General features: G+C 44.5%; 1 protein-coding gene across 1 annotated transcript in view; it reads left to right on the top strand.

Annotated features, from left to right (window-relative positions):
- Positions 1-3687: 3687 nt before the first annotated feature.
- The window catches only part of CEP135 (centrosomal protein 135), a 434096-nt gene continuing 419238 nt past the window's right edge, over positions 3688-18545 (top strand). Inside the window, exon 1 of the mRNA XM_086962622.1 lies at positions 3688-3839. The gene's annotated coding sequence lies outside the window, so the exon portion shown is untranslated. The remainder of the gene's footprint in view (positions 3840-18545) is intronic.

Raw genomic sequence — 18545 nt, 5'->3', positions numbered from 1 at the left:
ATGCTTGAGAGCAAACCAAAGAAGTTTAAGTTAAGGCATGTGGGGAATAAAACTTTGTAGATAAATTCCATTGTTTCATTTACTGTTGAGTAGGATTTTACATTTTTATATGCGGGTATGCTTTATGTAGTCTTTTAATAAAAACCTAACGAATCATAGAGCATAATAAAGCAAATTGTTATTCTTTCATGGGCATACTTTGTGTCTGGCTGATCGTAATCCACTGATGCATAAATGCAGGTCCACCGGAATTATGCGACAGGGAGGGAAAATGATGTGTGGCATGAAAGAGGGCATATTATGTGGCATAATGTGGCGCATTTTGTACTACTGTTACCTCCTTGGTTTGTAATTTTTAAACATTAACGCTATCTTGGCCAAAGTTTCACCTCATTAGTACCACTACCAGGCAGTCTGCAGTGCAGCGTGTCCGTGTGCACCATTTATTACAGAAGGGTATTGATCAAGCTTGTGTCCACTATTGTATGTAAATCGTTATAGAGATCTGTGCAGAGTCTGTGCCTCTTCTAGGGCAGATCTCAGTCGGAGGCAAAGGTTTTTTCTTCAAGGTAGTTGCAGAACTATGTTAACGCTCACATTTCAATCAGTTTTTCGTGGAATAGCCTAGGCCCTTCAGGATTGGTCTGCAGTTGGATCGGTGTGCTAGGTCTAGAGTGCTCCTTTTAGGGAGCATTCAGAAGTTGGATTTGTTAAGGACTAAAACAAAGGTGCCAGATCATAGGCAAATGTGTAGTGTGCATGGCTAGTGGCGATGGCCACACAACAAATAGGCAAAACCATAATTTACACTGCTGTGCAACTTCTTCTACTCTTAGAGCTGAGATTTTCGTGAAAGTCTTATAGTCTGAATTCAGCACCTGAGCGTAACAGGACGGAATGTATGAAGCTCTGTGGTTATACTGAATAAGCAGCTACCTATGTTATGGCATCTATTAATGTAATAACTGCACTTTCACAATTGCTTTATTAACCTTCCTGCTTTCTCAAATTTGCTTGAAAATGCACGATTTTTTTTCTTTTTTTTTCAAAATGTTCCCCCTTTTGGGATTCGGGCTCGCTCGCTGCGCTCGCGCGCTACAGTGCTGTATGCAAATCACTTTGCGCCCCACCACTTTCACATGTCACCCACCGCCCTTGCCGTGATGTGTCCTGGGGGCTCACTGATGCCCTTCTCAAATGCATACGCGAAACAAAGCCCTCCAACCATTCGCTTGACCCTATCCCCAGTGCCATTGCCTTTGACTTCTATACCCATTCCCTCTCCTATTGGACCACTCTGATCAACCTCTCCCTCTGGCAAGGCTCCCTACCTGTCCCCTTCAAAACTGGGCAGGTCACCCCTCTGCTGAAAAAGCCCACTGCTGATGCGAATGACCTCAACAACTTCCGCCCCATCACTAACCTTCCCTTTCTTGCAAAGATAACGGAAAGATGTGTAGCCAAACAACTCTCTCGTCATATCAAGGACAATGATCTTCTTGACAATTGTCAGTCCGGCTTCATCCAAAACTGCAGCACTGAAACAGCCCTACTGCAAGTGGTTGATGATGCGCTGAGGATACTCGACTCAGGGGGGTCCTGTCTGCTAATTCTCCTTGACCTCTCCGCAGCCTTCGACACTGTTAATCACAACACCCTCCTCAATATTCTTCAACAGAGAATGGGCATGGAGGGCACTGTGCTTAAATGGTTTGCATCCTTCCTCTCTGACAGATCTCAAATGATCAAAATAGCGAACAGTCTTTCTTCTCCTGTGGCGGTGGGTCAAGGTGTTCCCCAAGGCTCTATACTTGCACCCACACTGTTTAATCTCTACTTAGAACCACTGGGAAACCTCCTAAGCAAATCCGGGATTCACTATCATCTCTATGCAGATGACACTCAACTCTACCTCAAGGTTGCCTCCACTCATTATCTCTCCATCCTAAGATCTACTCTTGACTCCATTGAAAACTGGATGTCATCTCATCAATTAATTCTGAATCCCTCCAAAACTGAATTCCTCCTCTTCTCCTCCTCACTCTCTCCTCCCCCGGTTCAATCATGGATGGATCAGATGAATCTACTAAACAACAAACCCATCATTGTCGACAGCGCAAAATCTCTTGGTGTCATTCTAGACAAAAAACTCAATCTAACTCCCCACATCAATTCTATTGCAAAATCTGCTCGCTACCAACTGCGCCTTCTTTGGGGAATCCGTCGCTTCTTCCCGGAGCAGGACCTTATAACCCTGGTGCAATCGCTGGTCCTCTCCAGACTAGACTACTGCAATTCTCTTCTTACTGGCCTCCCCAAATCTCATCTGTCCCCACTTAAGTCTGTCTTCCATTCAGCAGCTCGTTTCATCTATGGGGCCAAAAGAAGCGATCACATCACACCGTTGTTATCCACCCTCCGCTGGCTTCCCTTTGAGGCTAGAGCTATCTACAAGACCGCTTGTATCACCCACAAAGCCCTGCACTCCTCCTCTCCCCGCTACCTGGTGAATAAACTGAAACTCTCTGGAGGCTCTAGACCTTCACGCAATGCCGAGAATCTACTGCTTGAACCTCCCACTTTCAAGAAGGAAAGAACAATGGCCCAATCCTTTTCAGGCAACGCAGTGAGAATCTGGAACTCGTTTCTGCCTGAGCTCCGGACCACCGCCTCCTCCCAGGCCTTCAAAAGGGACCTCAAAGTTCTCCTCCTCCAGAGACACCTCCAAAAGTAATTCACGTCCTCTTGCTATTCGGAGGAAGACTTCCCACTTCTGATATTTTCTACTTTCCATGACCATGGGAGTGCCTTCCCAGTGTTTTCCTGTGGTGGGAGTGTCTGCCTTTTTGCAGTATTCTCCATGTACTTGTGTTCGGTGCCCTTTTGTAACGTGCACACAACACTTTGCCCTTATAACACACGGTTGCTACCTCTCACATGTTTTTACCTTTGATACTTGCACAAGTGCCACCTTGCCTACGTAACGCCTGTTCTTGTGCCTAGCACTTATTGCAGTATTATACCTCAAATTATACTCTGTTTTCTCTTTTAACTGCACACTTGTCACTGTTCCTCGTGTGCACTTTTGACTACCTCATGTATTTTTTTGTTGTTCACAATTTTTACTACCTCAAGTATTCTGTTTGCTCACAATTGTCACTATTACCTTTTACTACCTCATGTATTTTTGGTTGCTCACAATTTTTACTACCTCAAGTATTTTGTTTGCTCACGATTGTCATTATTACCTTTACTACCTCATGTATTTTTGGTTGCTCACAATTTTTACTACCTCATGTTTTTGTTTGCTCACAATTGTCACTATTACCTTATGTAACGTAACGTATGCTTTTGTAATCTGCTCTTTTGTAATGTTTCTCATTATGTTTCATTTCTGTTCCTAATGTGAAGCGCTCTGACGCCCTCGGGTAAAGTCCGCGCTATATAAAAATGCATAAATAAAATAAAAAAATAAACTGTGAATGTGTATTTAAACCAAGCAATCTAAAATGATGTGTACACTGCGGCTCGGTGTGTATCCCTCGGTCTCCTGGAGGCGGCGCTGCTCTCCAGTCCCTGCAGCCCCAGGTCTGGTCTACCGGGGTTGCTATGGGTTACACAGGGAGCGGTGGAAGCTCTGCCGCTGCCCCGGCTCTGTTTCCCGGCTTCCTGCCGCGCCATTTTCAAACCGCTGAACGCCGGAGTCCTCTGCCAGCCGAGAGAGAGGAGAAGCGGCCTGCAAATGCTCCAGGCCGCGGCACCGAGTGGCTCGGGAGCAGTTGCAACGGAGATCGGCGGGAGCGCTGGGCCGCGAGAAGCCGCCTGATCCACTGCGCCCAGTAAGTAGGTCTTTGGCTGGAGATGCGCAAATGCAGCTACAGCACAATACACCAGTGCTTGGATTTGACTCCGTATTAAAGCTCTTGTAAGACGGCGTCAGGCCACAGCTGTATTCGGTGCTTGCTACCATGTTAGCACCCCCTCCGGTGCAGATAGATAGGTACTTTCGGTTTGTCATTGCCTCCGGCTACGCTGCAATTGGCTGATATGTGATTTGTAGTGTCACGAGGGGGCATTATAGCTGTCAGTGTGGTCTACCCTGTGCGGATAAGGTAGCGGTTTGCCCCCTCAGTACCGCAGCCCACACTCTTAATTAGCTGTAGTAGCATATGTTTCCGTGACGTGTAATAAAAGTAACACGTCCATGTCGATCAGAGTCCTGACAATCTTGCAGGTCAAGCAGATGTGTATCATGCAGCATGGGTGGATAGTGGGTGGGATCTCATAGGAGTTTCATGTGGGATGTGGAGAATGCTCCCTTTGTTTACTTCCCCTTCTGAGAGCAGCAGCTTCCGGCAGATGACTGGTACCAGTGTGTGCTGCGTCGGAGCTCCCTGTGAACTGTGACAGCTGCTGTTAAGCTTTATTTGGTGATCACGAGTGCTGCTTTGTATGTGCAAGCGTGGGTTGTGGCACGAGGATTCTGGGGTTCTTGTAACGTCATGGCTCGTCGTAGTGCTATGTAGTACCGGTATTAGGAAACCCCTCTAGACCAGGGGTACTCATAGTACGGCCCGCGGGCCGCTGGCGGCCCGGCAAGCCTTCTCTGGCGGCCCGCGGACCTTTCAGACATCTACCCGAGTTTTTTTTTTTTGTTTAAAAAGGCTGTCTGCAACAAGAGCTGACTCCGAGACTCTGCTGCCTGTGGGGGCCGGGCGATTGCCGCCGTAGTCAGAGTGGGGCTGCAGGGGTGCTGAGAGGTGAAAATAGCCTCATTAACATGTTAATGGTGACCATTAACATGTTAATGAGGCTATTTTCACCTCACAGCGCCCCTGCAGCCCCACTCTGACTACGGCGGCAATCGCCCGGCCCCCACAGGCAGCAGAGTCTCGGAGTCAGCTCTTGTTGCAGACAGCCTTTTTAAACAAAAAAAAAAAAAATGAAGGAGACGGAGGGAGGGAGGGAAAGCGAGGGAGGGAATAGTGCTACATGGGCCTAATTTGTGCCGGAGCTTTCCGTGAGCACCGGCACTTATTTTTCAGGGCCGGTACTACAGCTTTATTCATGCTGTCAGGCCATCCTCAGATAGAATGTAACAGATAGTCCTAACGAACCAACCAACCATATGCCACGTTTATCAATAAACTTCCAGGAAAACATATTTTGCGCAATGCATTTTAGAGGGCTTGCACATTCATGCACGAAACAAAGAATACAATACCCCCTTGGTTCAGGCACTACAACATCACACGAAACGTCACTTAAGGAGTTACGGCCGCCTTTTATTTACAGATCACGCCCGAGTCACGTGCCTGTGATTAGCTCAATATCCGGCTCCTGCATAGCGCACAGACTCCCGGCTGAACAAAGGTAGGAAGTGCGCTTCGGTGCTCATTGTGGCTTGTAGCAATTATAAGATCTGCTGCATGACTTCCAATATGCATGCCCTGGAAAGGCATTTCCCCTGAGCACGGGTTGACAGTTTTATACGCAGGAGCCCCTTTGAGCAATGCTAGCAGGAAACTTGGTGTGTGTGTGTGTCAATCTACACTACTACAGACTACCTTCCATCTGGAAACAGACAGAAGTGGGCCCGTATTTTGGTCCATGGTTCTACAGGTCACACTCACTCTCACTTAGTTTTGGAAATTCCTGCAGGCCCTGCACCGATCGCCTGCCTCTCAGCAGCCTTTCCCTCCCTGGCGGATTACGTGACTCAGGCAGCCTCGCCAGATAGAGCTGTAATAGTCACCTGCCTTCCATGTGGGGGCCAAGGGGACACACAATTGCACTGAGGAAGGCAATTTCAGCACCTGGAGAGCAGCACAGCTCCTCTCAGACCCTCGGAGAGTCACGCAGATTGACCCCTCCCTTCTCGGGCCAGGTCCTTTGAAAATGATACGAAGGTCCGGGTCCAGGTCGACGGATTTACAGCAGTGCTGCAGTGCTCAAAGAGAGTGTCTTCTTGGCTGTCTACTCCCAAACACCGTTAAACCACCAGCATAAGGGACACACTGGAACTGACACTTGTAAGTATGTATAGCAGCAGTACCTCAATTGCGGTTAATTTCTTTTGGCATTTGGCCTCGTGCAAAATGTACATGTAAACAGAGCAGTTTTGATGTACTGATGCTTTGCGTTCCATGGCAGTATGTTATAGTAGCAGTGGGCTGCATCAATATCTGGTGTATTGTAATTTGGGATTACCGTTTCCACATTTCGGGCGGGAGCCAGCCAAAATAAAGCACTTTTTGGCTTTAAAAATCAGGAGTCTCCCTTCTTAATCGGGAGACGGAGACAGAGGGAGGGAGAGCTAGAGAGAGGGAAAGAGAGGGAGAGGGAAAGTGAGGGAGGGAAAGGGAGCGAGGGAGGGATGGAGAGGGAGGGAGGGAAAGGGAGGCAGACGGAGACAGAGGGAGGCAGACGGAGACAGAGGGAGGCAGGGAGACAGAGAGAGGGAGGGAGACAGAGAGAGGGAGGGAGACAGAGAGAGGGAGGGAGACAGAGAGAGGGAGTGAGACAGAGGGAGGGAAAGAGAGGGAGAGGGAAAGTGAGGGAGGGAGAGCGAGGGAGAGCGAGAGGGATGGGAAGGGATGGGGAGGGAGGGAGGGAGAGTGAGGGAGAGCGAGGGATGGAAAGCGAGGGAGGGAGGGAAAGGGAGGCAGACAGAGGGAGGGAGACAGAGGGAGGGAGGGAGACAGAGGGAGGGAGAGAGACAGTGGGAGGGAGGGAGACAGTGGGAGGGAGGGAGACAGTGGGAGGGAGGGAGACAGTGGGAGGGGGAGGGAGACAGAGAGAGGGAGACAGAGGGAGTGAGGGAGACAGAGAGAGGAAGGGAGACGGAGAGGGAGGGAGAAAGTGAGAGAGTCAGAGTGAGTGAGATAGAGGGAGAGATGGAGAGAGATGGAGAGAGAGAAAGTCTGAGGGAGACAGAGTCAGAGGGAGACAGAGAGAGGGAGAGGGAGAGAGAAAGGGGGAGGGAGAGGGAGAGGGGGGAGAGTGAGAGGGAGAGAGAGGGAGGGAGACAGAGAGAGTGAGTAAGACTGAGTGAGAGAGTCAGAGTGAGTGAGACAAAGGGAGAGATGGAGAGAGAGAGAGATGGAGAGAGAGAGAGAGTCAGAATGAGACAGAGAGTCAGAGAGAGGGAGAGGGCGAGGGAGAGGGAGGGAGAGAGGGTGAGAGAGGGAGAGAGAGGGGGAGAGAGGGAGAGGGAGAGAGATGTGTGTCTATGCCGGGTTTGGTGGCTCAGTGGACGAAGGAGTCCGCTGCAGGGACCTATGATCAACATTATGGTCACAGTTTTTTTGTTACTCTAGCCCCGCCCCTTTCCAACTGACCCCGCCCCCACCGGTGCGGCCCTCGGACACAAACCACACTGTAAATTTGGCCCCCGAGAGAAAGTTTGTGAGTACCCATGCTCTAGACTATACTTTACAGATTACTTAATTAACAGGATAAGTTGGGAATTCGCTGACAAGGTGAATGCGCAAAGCTTGGTATATTGGACTCTCCAATCGCAGGCATTTCAGTGTCCATGTCCATATTGTTTTATGCAGCTTGTCATTTTGCTGACTAGTAGGGGCTTTGTTTGCTGCCCTGTCACCGCTTTCTTTATTTCTGGATGTGGGAGTACCATTGATGAAGCATGATTATTTGAGGATAATCTTGCTTGATCGAGCCTGTTCATAAGTTTGTTATAATAAACATAACTGACAGTGTGGAAAATTATTAACATGGTGGATTCATAAAAAGTGCAACATGCAAGAAAAAACACAACACATTTAGTAATCAAAAGCTGTAATAAACCTGCAGAAAGCTTGGGATACGTGTTTTTGAAATCTAAAGGACACACGAGAAAAACGTAATAAATGTATAAAGTACCTTACGAGTAGAATTTAGAAAATATGATAATGAAAATGCTTGAAGTAAAATGTTTCTTGCTTATGTTTTCTTTAATCATGAAGTGTCATAATTGGAAGGTGATTGCTTATTAGTCTCTTCTTTGAAATAACATCAGAAGATGTTTACGAGTTTGATCTAAATAACATTTTATATCGTTGTTATTATGCTTTTTCTATCTTTTAAAACATTATTACTGAGAGTGTGATTTATTCTTTAGAAAACGAAGATTTTTGGTTTTTCGGTGAAGGCCTCACAATCTACTAAAGTTATTTCCTTTTTCTATCATATGCCTCAAAAGAATTTATTTTGCCCTTCATTATTTCTAAAATACTGATTTTACTTGTTTAGTTGTGTATAACATATCACTAGAATTTCCTTTCTACTAATAGAGTATTTCTTTCTATGAATAATTGTGTTGACTATGTTGAAAGCTGTTGTGGAAGCAAACATACGGATATTGAGAGGTCTCGATTTGGTTTTCCTGCTTCCGAAGCGAAGACATCATCCAGATGAACAAAGGACCGATTTGTTAAGTTCCTCATGAACTAGCTTGGAGAATGATCACCTCATGAACCTAACCAATACAATCGGGTCAAACTGAGAAACTGAAATATTTGGGGTTGGAATTGTGTATGTTTTGGGCTCGTGGGAAAATAACTAAGTAGTAAATGCTTTGATGAGAAGAGAGCCTTTTGCTGCTGCATTCTCTATGGTTCTCTGGCTGGCTATTATACTTGAAATTCTGGGCATGACATGTTGTTAGTCCGAACTTTGAATTTCCCTTGAACTGAACAATCCTGATTGCCTTGCACTTCATCAGCTGGTGAGATTGCTCAAGCTATACCTTGTCGGTCGAAGGGTTAACTATTTCGGACTATCGAACGCTGTGCATTAGCTCACTGATCTTAGGTTCGTATACATTTTGTATTTGTATACTGAAATTGAAATTTTCTTTTCTCTCTCTTTCTCCTCTCACACTTGTTATTGATTTTATGATATATTTGCCATGAGCTGTATTTTCTTATTGTGATTTACCTGTAACATCGAAATAATACAGAATTGACATTAGTAATGTACATGTGTGTTGAGCATTCATAATTGATGATTTAGATAAAAGTAACTTGAATAGTATAAAGAGTTTGTCTTTATTGATGAATTATTTGACATGATATTTTGACTATTGCTGTTAGGCATTTTCTTCATTATATGTCCTCATGAAGGAAATAGCATCCGTCTCTTATTATCTGATAACCCTCGGAAAATCTAGTCCCCCACTCTAATTGCGAGTAAAAGTTTATCAGTTCGAGCTATTTTTAGCACCTACTAGTCCCATCTGGCAAGTAAACTCAGGCTCCAAAGGTTCATGTAGAAACTGAATGAGCAATAGAGATGTCATTAAATCTTGTTTTTATCTTGACACATTTGCTGTCTGTTCAAGGAAAGAGGACAAATATCAGTTTGTCTTTTAACTAATTACTGCTTGGAAAATTAGGTTTATTTTTCTACCTCTTACTTGAGTTAGAGCTTTTTGTCAAGTGAGCTGTCTGAAGTTGTCAGTTATTTTTCTCAAACACATAACGTAAATAAATAGACTATAAATTAATAAAACAAATATTTCAAAATATATCATGTATAACAAAAGCAATTTTTTTGTAATTAAGTGTGATGCAAACAGAGTTAAATAGGAGCGAAATAAACCAGAACACTTTACTTGTTGATGTGCAAGTTACACATTTGCAGAAACTCTATACATTATATAGTTTTATCAGTAAAGCTGCATGCCCATAGGAAGGTTTGCGGCCATTTCATTGTAAAATCTGCTAATTACAAATGAGTGTGCTACCACTTTATGCTTTAGTTATGTATATATTAAAACATTATTTAAGAAACATTCCTGCCCCCTCCTTGATGAAAATGCAGTTAATGAACTAAGGGACAAGTCAAGGGTCATCTATATCTTATATGTGGCTAGATCTGTATTATATATATGGAAAGAAAGTTTAGTCTAAATCAAACAAAAGAGATTTTGTACAGCAGACATGCTGAACTCGCACATTTGAAGGTGCTCTCATATGTGATCGTGAAGAAAATTGCGGCTCAATGAGTTAAATTATTTGCCATTGATCACATCATTTGAAACCAGTTTGTGAGTCAAGAGCATTACAAATTGGTCATGTAGATTATTTGCGTCACTAGACCTGCAGGTCTAGTAATATTTTTATGATTTTTCGTGGTCTGTCTGGGTCCCTATTAGCTCTTCCAAACATGTATCGGAGGACCTCATTTCTGTAAGTGGTTATAGAGTTTTCATGGGCCCAAACTCTTGATTATAGAAAAGTTTCTGTTTATGATATAATGGAGATATTATTATGAATGATTATAACATTTACACCGCTTCCGCTAGCTCACCATGAAGAAGCGTGATTGAGTGGAAAGCAAGCGTAAAACAACAACCGGGGGTTGCAGGGATCCACCGTTTCAGGCACTGGCAACATATGTCAGCTTTTGCTATGATAAAGAATATACACATTTGCAGTGCTTTATGTGGGAAATAAAAAACTAGAGGGCTGTCTCAAAAGGGTGTGGGTTAAAAACTCCCAAGCTAAAAATCTGTGCTTAGCAGAGTGTGCCGCACATTTTGAATTTGTCATTGCATCATAATAATAATAATAATAAAACCACTTATAGAGCGCCTGGTTACACTAATGATAGTGTGTCCCCGCGCTTAGAAATGCTACAGTACCCTGAAGAGGCCGAAGTCAGGGGCCAGTCTGGTTCCAAGGCTACAGAAAATCATTATTGCTTTGGAAAGAGGAAGGTTTTTAGTTTGAGTCTGAATCTTGTTTCTGAGGGCTCCATGCGCAGGTCTAGAGGGAGATTGTTCCAGTGCTTACTTGCAAGAAAGCGAAAGGAGCTACCTCCCACCCTTGTCTTTCGTACGCGAGGGAGCTGAAACAACATCGCTCCAGCGGATCTGAGGTTCCGGGTAGGGCGATGGATGGTTAAGAGGTTGCGCAGGTAGCTTGGCCCTTTTCCCTGGGCAATGCGATGGGCAAAGCAAAGAGCTTTGAACTTAATGCGCTCCTCAATAGGGAGCCAATGAAGTTTTCGTAGGGCTGTTTTACCAGAAGCCCTGCGTGGAAGATTCAGTACCAGGCGGGCCGCGGCATTTTGTACACTTTGTAATTGATGTAAGCCTTTTCTGCTTAGTCCTAGAAGAAGCGCGTTACCGTAGTCCAAATGCGGAGTAACCAGGGCATGGATAAGTGTCTTCCTGGCGCTGATGGGGAGAAGATCTAAAACTTTACGGAGTGTTTTTAGTATTCCGAAACATTTACCCGTAGTTTTGCTAATCTGTTGCTTAAAGGAAAGCTCCGCATCCAGCCATATTCCTAAATTTTTAACAGAGTTTGCAGGGTGGGGAATTGCGCCCAATTCTGATGGCCACCAGGCCTGCGACCAGGCAGAGGGGGATTTACCAACTATCAGCAGTTTTGTTTTATCGCCATTGAGGCGTAGGCAATTGTTGTTCATCCACCCTGCCACAGAACGCATGCAGTTGGAAAAATTAGTGGCATCCTCTGCCTGATTGTGGGTGAGTTTAATTATTAGTTGGGTATCATCAGCATATGTGACGATATCCACACCAAAAGTTTCCACAATCTGGGCTAGGGGCTCCATATAAAGATTAAATAGCGTGGGGCTCAAACTTGAGCCCTGTGGAACCCCGTGTCTCAGTTTGCGCAGAGATGATTTATAAGGAGGTCAGTGTACCTGAAAACTTCTGTTTTCTAAAAAGGATACTATCCATTTCAGGGCTGGCCCATCTACTCCCAGATCTGAGAGGCGAGACAGCAGCGTTGAGTGCAGCACGGTGTCAAAAGCTGCACTGAGATCTAATAAAACCAACGCTGCTGTCTGCCCCTCATCTGCGAGTTGTCTCAAACATTCTGTGGAGAAGAGAGCCGCCGACTCAATAGAGTGGCCTGCTCTGAATCCTGACTGCGTGGAATGGAGAAGAAAATTCTCCTCCACAAATTTCATGAGTTGACTATTTACTGTCTTCTCCACAACTTTCCCACAGAAGGGGAGGAGAGAGATAGGACGGAGATTTTGTAACTGGGAAATGTGTATATTAGCTTTTTTTTCAGAGGTATTACTTGTGCCATTTTCCATACGTCAGGCACGTGACATTCCTGAAAAGATAGGGTAATCAAATGTTCAATCTGCTCAATCATGCAGTCGATGACTTCCTTGCAGCGATTGGGGGCAATCACATCAAGGGGGGAGCCTGACTGAATGCCGTTAACGATGTTGAGCAGATCTGTCCTCTCAGGAACTGTAAAGTGAGTCAGATAGGCCCTCGTAGCAGAAACCCTTCTCACTACCGAGTGATTAGTCGGCGTGCTACCTGTAAAGGTGGCATGTATTGAATCCACTTTTTTAATGAAAAAATCTGCGATATCATCGCATAATTCATTAGTATAGGTGTCTTGGGCCTCAAGTCTAGTTGGGGCCGTGAGCTCTTTGTAAATCAGGAAGAGTTCTTTAGTAGGATTTTTAGCAGATTCAATACGTCCTTTGAAATGAGCGCCTTTGGCTGCTCTGACTAGTTTGTGATAGATTTTTAATTCCCTCTTATAGTTCAGCTTATCCTCTGGGTTATAGTTTTTCCTCCAGCCCCGTTCAGTGTTTTTACATTTGGTTTTGGCTTCTTTAAGTTCTTTAGAAAACCAGGGAGCAGTTTTATTTTTCCTGACGGGGGGTTTAGATGTCCATGGTGCCACTGTGTCAAGAGCTCTAGACACCCATTTCTCATAGTCATCCCATGCCTTGAGCAGGGTGTCGCTAGGAGGAGGAGGTTCTTTAAGTAGGGCGGATTTAAAGTTTTCTTGCGTGAACTTCTTCCAGTTTCTATGTTTCAGAGGCCTAGTTTTAATCACACTGCATTCCTGAGGGCTAGTTTCCACTTCAAAAGGAATAACAAAATGATCTGACCAAATAATTTGCGAAGGCGTGGCAATTTTAAATCCTTTCCAGTTGGCAAAAATGGGATCTAAAAGGTGGCCACGTTGATGGGACGGAGTCGTAGACTGAAGTTTAAGTGACCGAGATTTCAGTGCATCTACCACATCCTGTGCCTCCTTACAATTAGGATTTTCAAAGTGGAGATTCAGATCTCCTAATACAAGAAACTTCTTATACCGAAGTGTAAACTGAGTTATCAGCTCTGTCAACTGATTGCAGAACTGTGAAGCCTTACCTGGAGGCCGATATAGAAGGGGTCCATTAATAGTAGTTTTGGGGTTAACTTTTATCGTAAAGAAAACACCTTCACAATTAGGCAATGTGGTCTTTTCTAGGGTACAGTGTAGCTCACTTCTATAGATTATTGCCAATCCCCCCCCCCCCTATTTGCCTTTCTCTATCGATTCTAAGCAGGCTGTATCCAACGGGGACAGCTTCCAGAGTTTCAGGGGTAAAGGCCTCATCTAACCATGTCTCTGTTAGAAAGAGCACATCGAGATTGCCCTCTAATACCAAATCATGTATCTCTAACTTGTGTTTTTTGCGGGATCTACAGTTTAACAGAGTCAACTTCATATTTATCAATCTCCCCTTATCTCCCTTCCCCCTCCCCCCCCAGTGGAGTAACCGCAGGTCACACAGTGTGGCATAGGAAAATCCATTAACATAGTATGACGGCAGTTTTCATCAACATTGGGGCGGAGGGCAAGTAGGTCACTGCTAGTATACCTGAATTGAGTCTTGTGTCCAGCATAGGCGGAAAAATGAGCAGGGGTACTGGCCCCGAGCCCCGGTCTGCCGCGGACGGGCGCAGACGGGCTTGCCTTTGGCTCGCCGCCGACGAGCCCGCTGCGCCCGCCCGCTGCGCGGACGGGAGTGTGTCATCATTTTATCTAGTGGGAGGCGGGTGGGAAGCGTCCAACTACTGGACCACAGCCCTATTCCTTCCCCCAAGATGGCGACCCTCTTAGCCTGCCGGCGTCGGCCCCTAAATCGGCTGCACCGGTCAGGAAATGAGATCGAGGGGCCTCGGAGCAACGTAGATCTTGCACCGAAGGGGTCCGTAGTGCCAGCAAATAAAAATGCACAGTTTAAAATATTTTACAAGTTTTTAAAATATTTCTGCAAACACTTGTGTAAGTGCCCGTAGGCAAAGGGATAGTAGGAGAGAGCCCCCGGCTTCCGCCTCAGGGGTGAGCAAGAGCAAATCTAAGCCCTCTCAAAAGCACCGTGGTTAAATACCTGGTCGGGCGGGCGAGAAGCGTTCAACTACTGGACCGCAGCCCTATTCCTTCCCCCAAGATGGCGACCCTCTTAGCCTGCCGGCGTCGGCCCCTAAATCGGCTGCACCGGTCAGGAAATGAGATCGAGGGGCCTCGGAGCAAAGTAGATCTTGCACAGAAGGGGTCCGTAGTGCCAGCAAATAAAAATGCACAGTTTAAAATATTTTACAAGTTTTTAAAATATTTCTGCAAACACTCGTGTAAGTGCCCGTAGGCAAAGGGATAGTAGGAGAGAGCCCCCGGCTTCCGCCTCAGGGGTGAGCAAGAGCAAATCCAGATATATAATACAACAAGTAACATTACATCTATAACAATTCTGGGCTATTGGATTTGCCAATGGTTGTTAGCTGTGTAAGACAAATAGGCACAAAACTATGGCTTCGTTGTATAGAACATTGAAAAATGCTTCAGCTTTGAAATTATGATGAGACTGTGAAAGAACTGTAACAAGTCTCTTTGAAATTACCTCAAAGGCAGTAAAGGGTGGTACTGCTGCAGGGTTAAGATTTTTTTCCCCACTCTAAGAGCAAAAATAGAGAGCCCGATAGAGACCCTTCTCAGCATCTGCTTTTTAGAACTGCCAGTGGCACCGGCAAGAACTGGCCCACTTAAAGCCTGCACATTTGTAGTAAAGTTGGGTCTGATTGGGAGGACCACTAGCCATGCCCATGGTCCAATTTGTACTTTGAGCAGGGCCACTGGCCACAGAAATGGATGCAGACCATGCCAAGTGCCCACTGGGTGCAGTTGTAGGCCATGCCCAACTGATGCAGCGAGCAGAGTACGGGCACAGGGCATGGGCTGAAACAACCCCCTGCGACCAGCGATCACTAGGCATAACCATACTCAGCTAATACCGCAGGCAGGCATACTTTGGCTACCGAATGTCTGAAGTGTATGAGCTGTGAATTTAGGCTTTGTTGAAATTATTCTTTGTCCAGGTTTAACTTCAAAGAAAGTCCAACAACTGCAGCTGACTGAATGGTTTTACATACATTCAAAATAAACTCTGAGAAGATGGAAGTGCTTCTCATACAGGCTAGCCCCTCTATCTGCCCCTGTCCTTGATGGACGCCTACCTTGATTCATAAACCAAGCAGGTGAACACATTCTAAAACATGGACATTATGTTTGGATAAGGATTGACTTTTACTCCCCAGTAAGCTAGTCTTTCTCTATCTGTATTATTGGCCTGAGAAACGTTCTTGTGTGTTGTAGCATACTCCCGTTGTAACTTCAATTTCAATTGAAACCTTTATTATTTTAATTAAACAAATATATCATATAACCTATGTTTGTGTCACTTAATATAGTATATTTGCCACTTTGTAGCACTGTAAATATCAAATGTTCCCATAAGTCAACTCAGTGATGCAATGTTCATTATTTTTCCTGTGATGCCCATTAAAAACATAAAAGGGTTTCTATACTGGGCGTCAAAGCACCTGCATTATGCTACTACAATTGCTCTGATACCTACGGGTCTAGCCAGCGCTATATAAAACGTTTCAAATGAATAAATATGTGTTGGTTAATTTTTTATTCTAGATTTTTATTGCGTACATGTGGTCTCCACATTTTGGAAGAAGCATTTTTTTGTTTTCTGCCTTTTATTTCTGTGGCATAAGCTGGTAAAAAGAATACCATTGCACAGTTTTGGCAAGACCAGGCATATTGGCTTTGCAAGTGCTTGTGTTCTGCATACAGCGGTTATTAATTTGGCAAAGGCAAATGTTAATTGAATTTTCTAAGTTGATGCTCTTAGTGAAAATGGTGGTCAAAGTCTTAGAAGCTATGGCTTTAATGTACAAGAGCCATGTCGATATCAAAGCAGCAACAAACAGCTTTTCATTTTTTTCCATCACCTTTCTCCCCTGTTCTGAATAGATACACAAACACTGGGAAACAGTAGCAGCCTCAATTCAGGGTTTCTCTCAAATAATGTCAAGTTACTAATAACACATAGAACAGTGACTTTGAGGCTAAATGAACAGCATGTACAAGAAATATTTGCAAGCCTTGGATGGGTTTTTGCTTAATGTGCCTTCTAAAGCTAACTTTAGATCTAGTCTGCTTGCTGCCACTGCACGCACGTTTCCGGAAGAAAGGAGAAATCAATGCCATCACACATTTTTGGGCCCTGACACTGTCCTCTTACCTTATCTGCCTCTGCCCCCCACATCTCAAATCTTCTGATGTTTTGTATGAGAAGGGAAAGGGACCTCAAGTTGTTCTTGAAATAAATAGGTAGACCGTCTGACCCGGAATTATTAATTGTAAGCAACAGCAAGAACACCTATTGATCAGCAATGCAATGTTGTACATACTATTGATGACAACAGATAGGCAGGGAATGCTGGGCTGTTTACATAGATGGTGCAAATGCCATTTTTAGGTCTTGATGATTTGTGCCAGTGTTTTAATTTGATTGACAAATACAAACTTAATAAAGGAACCTAACTGGTCACTAGCCAAATGAACTTTAAAGACTCGTAAGAAGCATTCAATGTATATACATACATCCGAGTGGATTGCTATCCATCTTGAGATTCTTATTGTTCAATGTATTTTCAGTGCAATTTTGAAGTCTTGCAGCTAGTTGGTGGAAACAATGACATGCAGTAGGAAATACCCACACCAGGCAGAAGGCTTGAAAATTTGAGGGGACACCTGATGGTCTAGGTGTTGCCAGAGAGTTGCACATGGCAGGTCTAAGCTATCGGGTAGATAAATAGCATGATAAGATGCCTGAGAAGTAGTTGGAGGCCAATTTGTTTACTGAATTTCAGTACTTTGTATAAGTCCCTATTCTTGACTGAGGCAGCCGACCCGCTTTGGTAGGCAGAGTTGCAGCGTGTGCAACAGTAGGATGAATGATTTGATTTGTAATTTTACATAACGCTCAAATGCCCTGGGGTGTCTTGGCGCTGCTTTTGACACAAATCTAGTATCTTGTCTTGCATGATTTAAGTTATTGAAGAGCCACGTTTTTAACGATATTCTGAAAGATAAAAGATTTGGTCTGTCTCTAAGTTTGAGGGAGAAAGAGTTCCAAAGCTTGACTGTTCCTGCAATGAAGCTTTTTATACCCCACTGAGCTCTTCTTTTCATAGGGACAATCAAAGGTTTGGGGTCAGATGATCTTAGGTGTCTGGAAGGGAGGTATCAAATAAAGTGTTTTTTCAGAAAATCAGGGACAATATTGTGCAAAGCCTTAATTGCTATGCATAGGGATTTAAACATATTCTTTTTGCAGGTTGGAAGCCATGTTGCTTAACCAGTTCTTGGTAGCCCGATTGATGCATGAGGATTCCTAAATGCAGTTGTGCCGCCACATTTTGGGGCATCTGTAGTTTCTGTAATAGTTTATATTAGGAAACCAGGCAATCATATAGTCCAATTTGGACGGTGCTAATGTGGTGACAACTGTCTTCTGAAGGAATAAAAGGACAAATCTTCTTGATAATTTTTCGGATGAAGAATACTAAAGATATCAGGGTGCTTATGTGATCTTTGAAAGTCAGTCTATTATTGAAGATGACCCTGGGTTCCTCACCATTTTGACAGGGATAGGAAGAGTGCCCAGATAAGTTAGCCATCACTTAAGCGACCAGGACGAGGTGTAGTTGCCCAGGAGAACAACCTCAGTCTTCCCAGATTTAAGTCGTAGAGGGTTGGTCTTCATACATTCAATAATCTGGGCATGCAGCTATTAAAGCGCTCTGCTGTTTCACTTGGGTTACTGGATAGCGCAACAATTAGAAGGGTCTCATCAGCGTAGGATAGGTTTGAAAAACCACAAGATTTAATCAACTTTGCCAGCGGTGTCACATATAGATTACAAAGGGTGGGGCTTTAAGATCGAGCCTTGCGGTACCCCACATGGCAACCTAAATTGGTTAGAGGAGAAGGATCCCATAGTTGCATCTTGTACTCTGTCTGATAAGAAGGATTTAAGTATTTTTAGTGCTATACCTTTTTTTCCAAGCTCCTGAAGTCGATTGATTAAGATGTCGTGATTGACCGCACGAAGGCTGCAGGCAGATCCAATAAGATCTGGGCAGCCTCCCCTTCTTTATCCAGTATCAGTCTGAGCTCTTCAGAGGTTGCAACTAAATCAGTCTCAATTGCTATGTGCAGCTCGGTAACCAAACTGAGTTGGATCCAAAAGTTTGTTGTTGTTTATAAAAGATGTTAGTTCTATGTTTAGTGCTCTTTCTAGTACTTTTGAGGGAAAAGGTAACCTTGCAATGGGTCTATAGCTTCTTGGTTCTCCTGTATCCAGGTTGGATTTTTTTTAATAAAGGAGAAATTGAAACACTTTTCCAG

The sequence above is a fragment of the Lissotriton vulgaris genome, chromosome 3_1 (genome assembly GCF_964263255.1).
Source record: "Lissotriton vulgaris chromosome 3_1, aLisVul1.2, whole genome shotgun sequence".
In the NCBI taxonomy this organism is placed as follows: Eukaryota; Metazoa; Chordata; class Amphibia; order Caudata; family Salamandridae; genus Lissotriton; species Lissotriton vulgaris.
The sequence above is the reverse complement of the archived record's forward strand: the minus strand, read 5'-3'. Positions and strand labels throughout refer to the sequence as shown.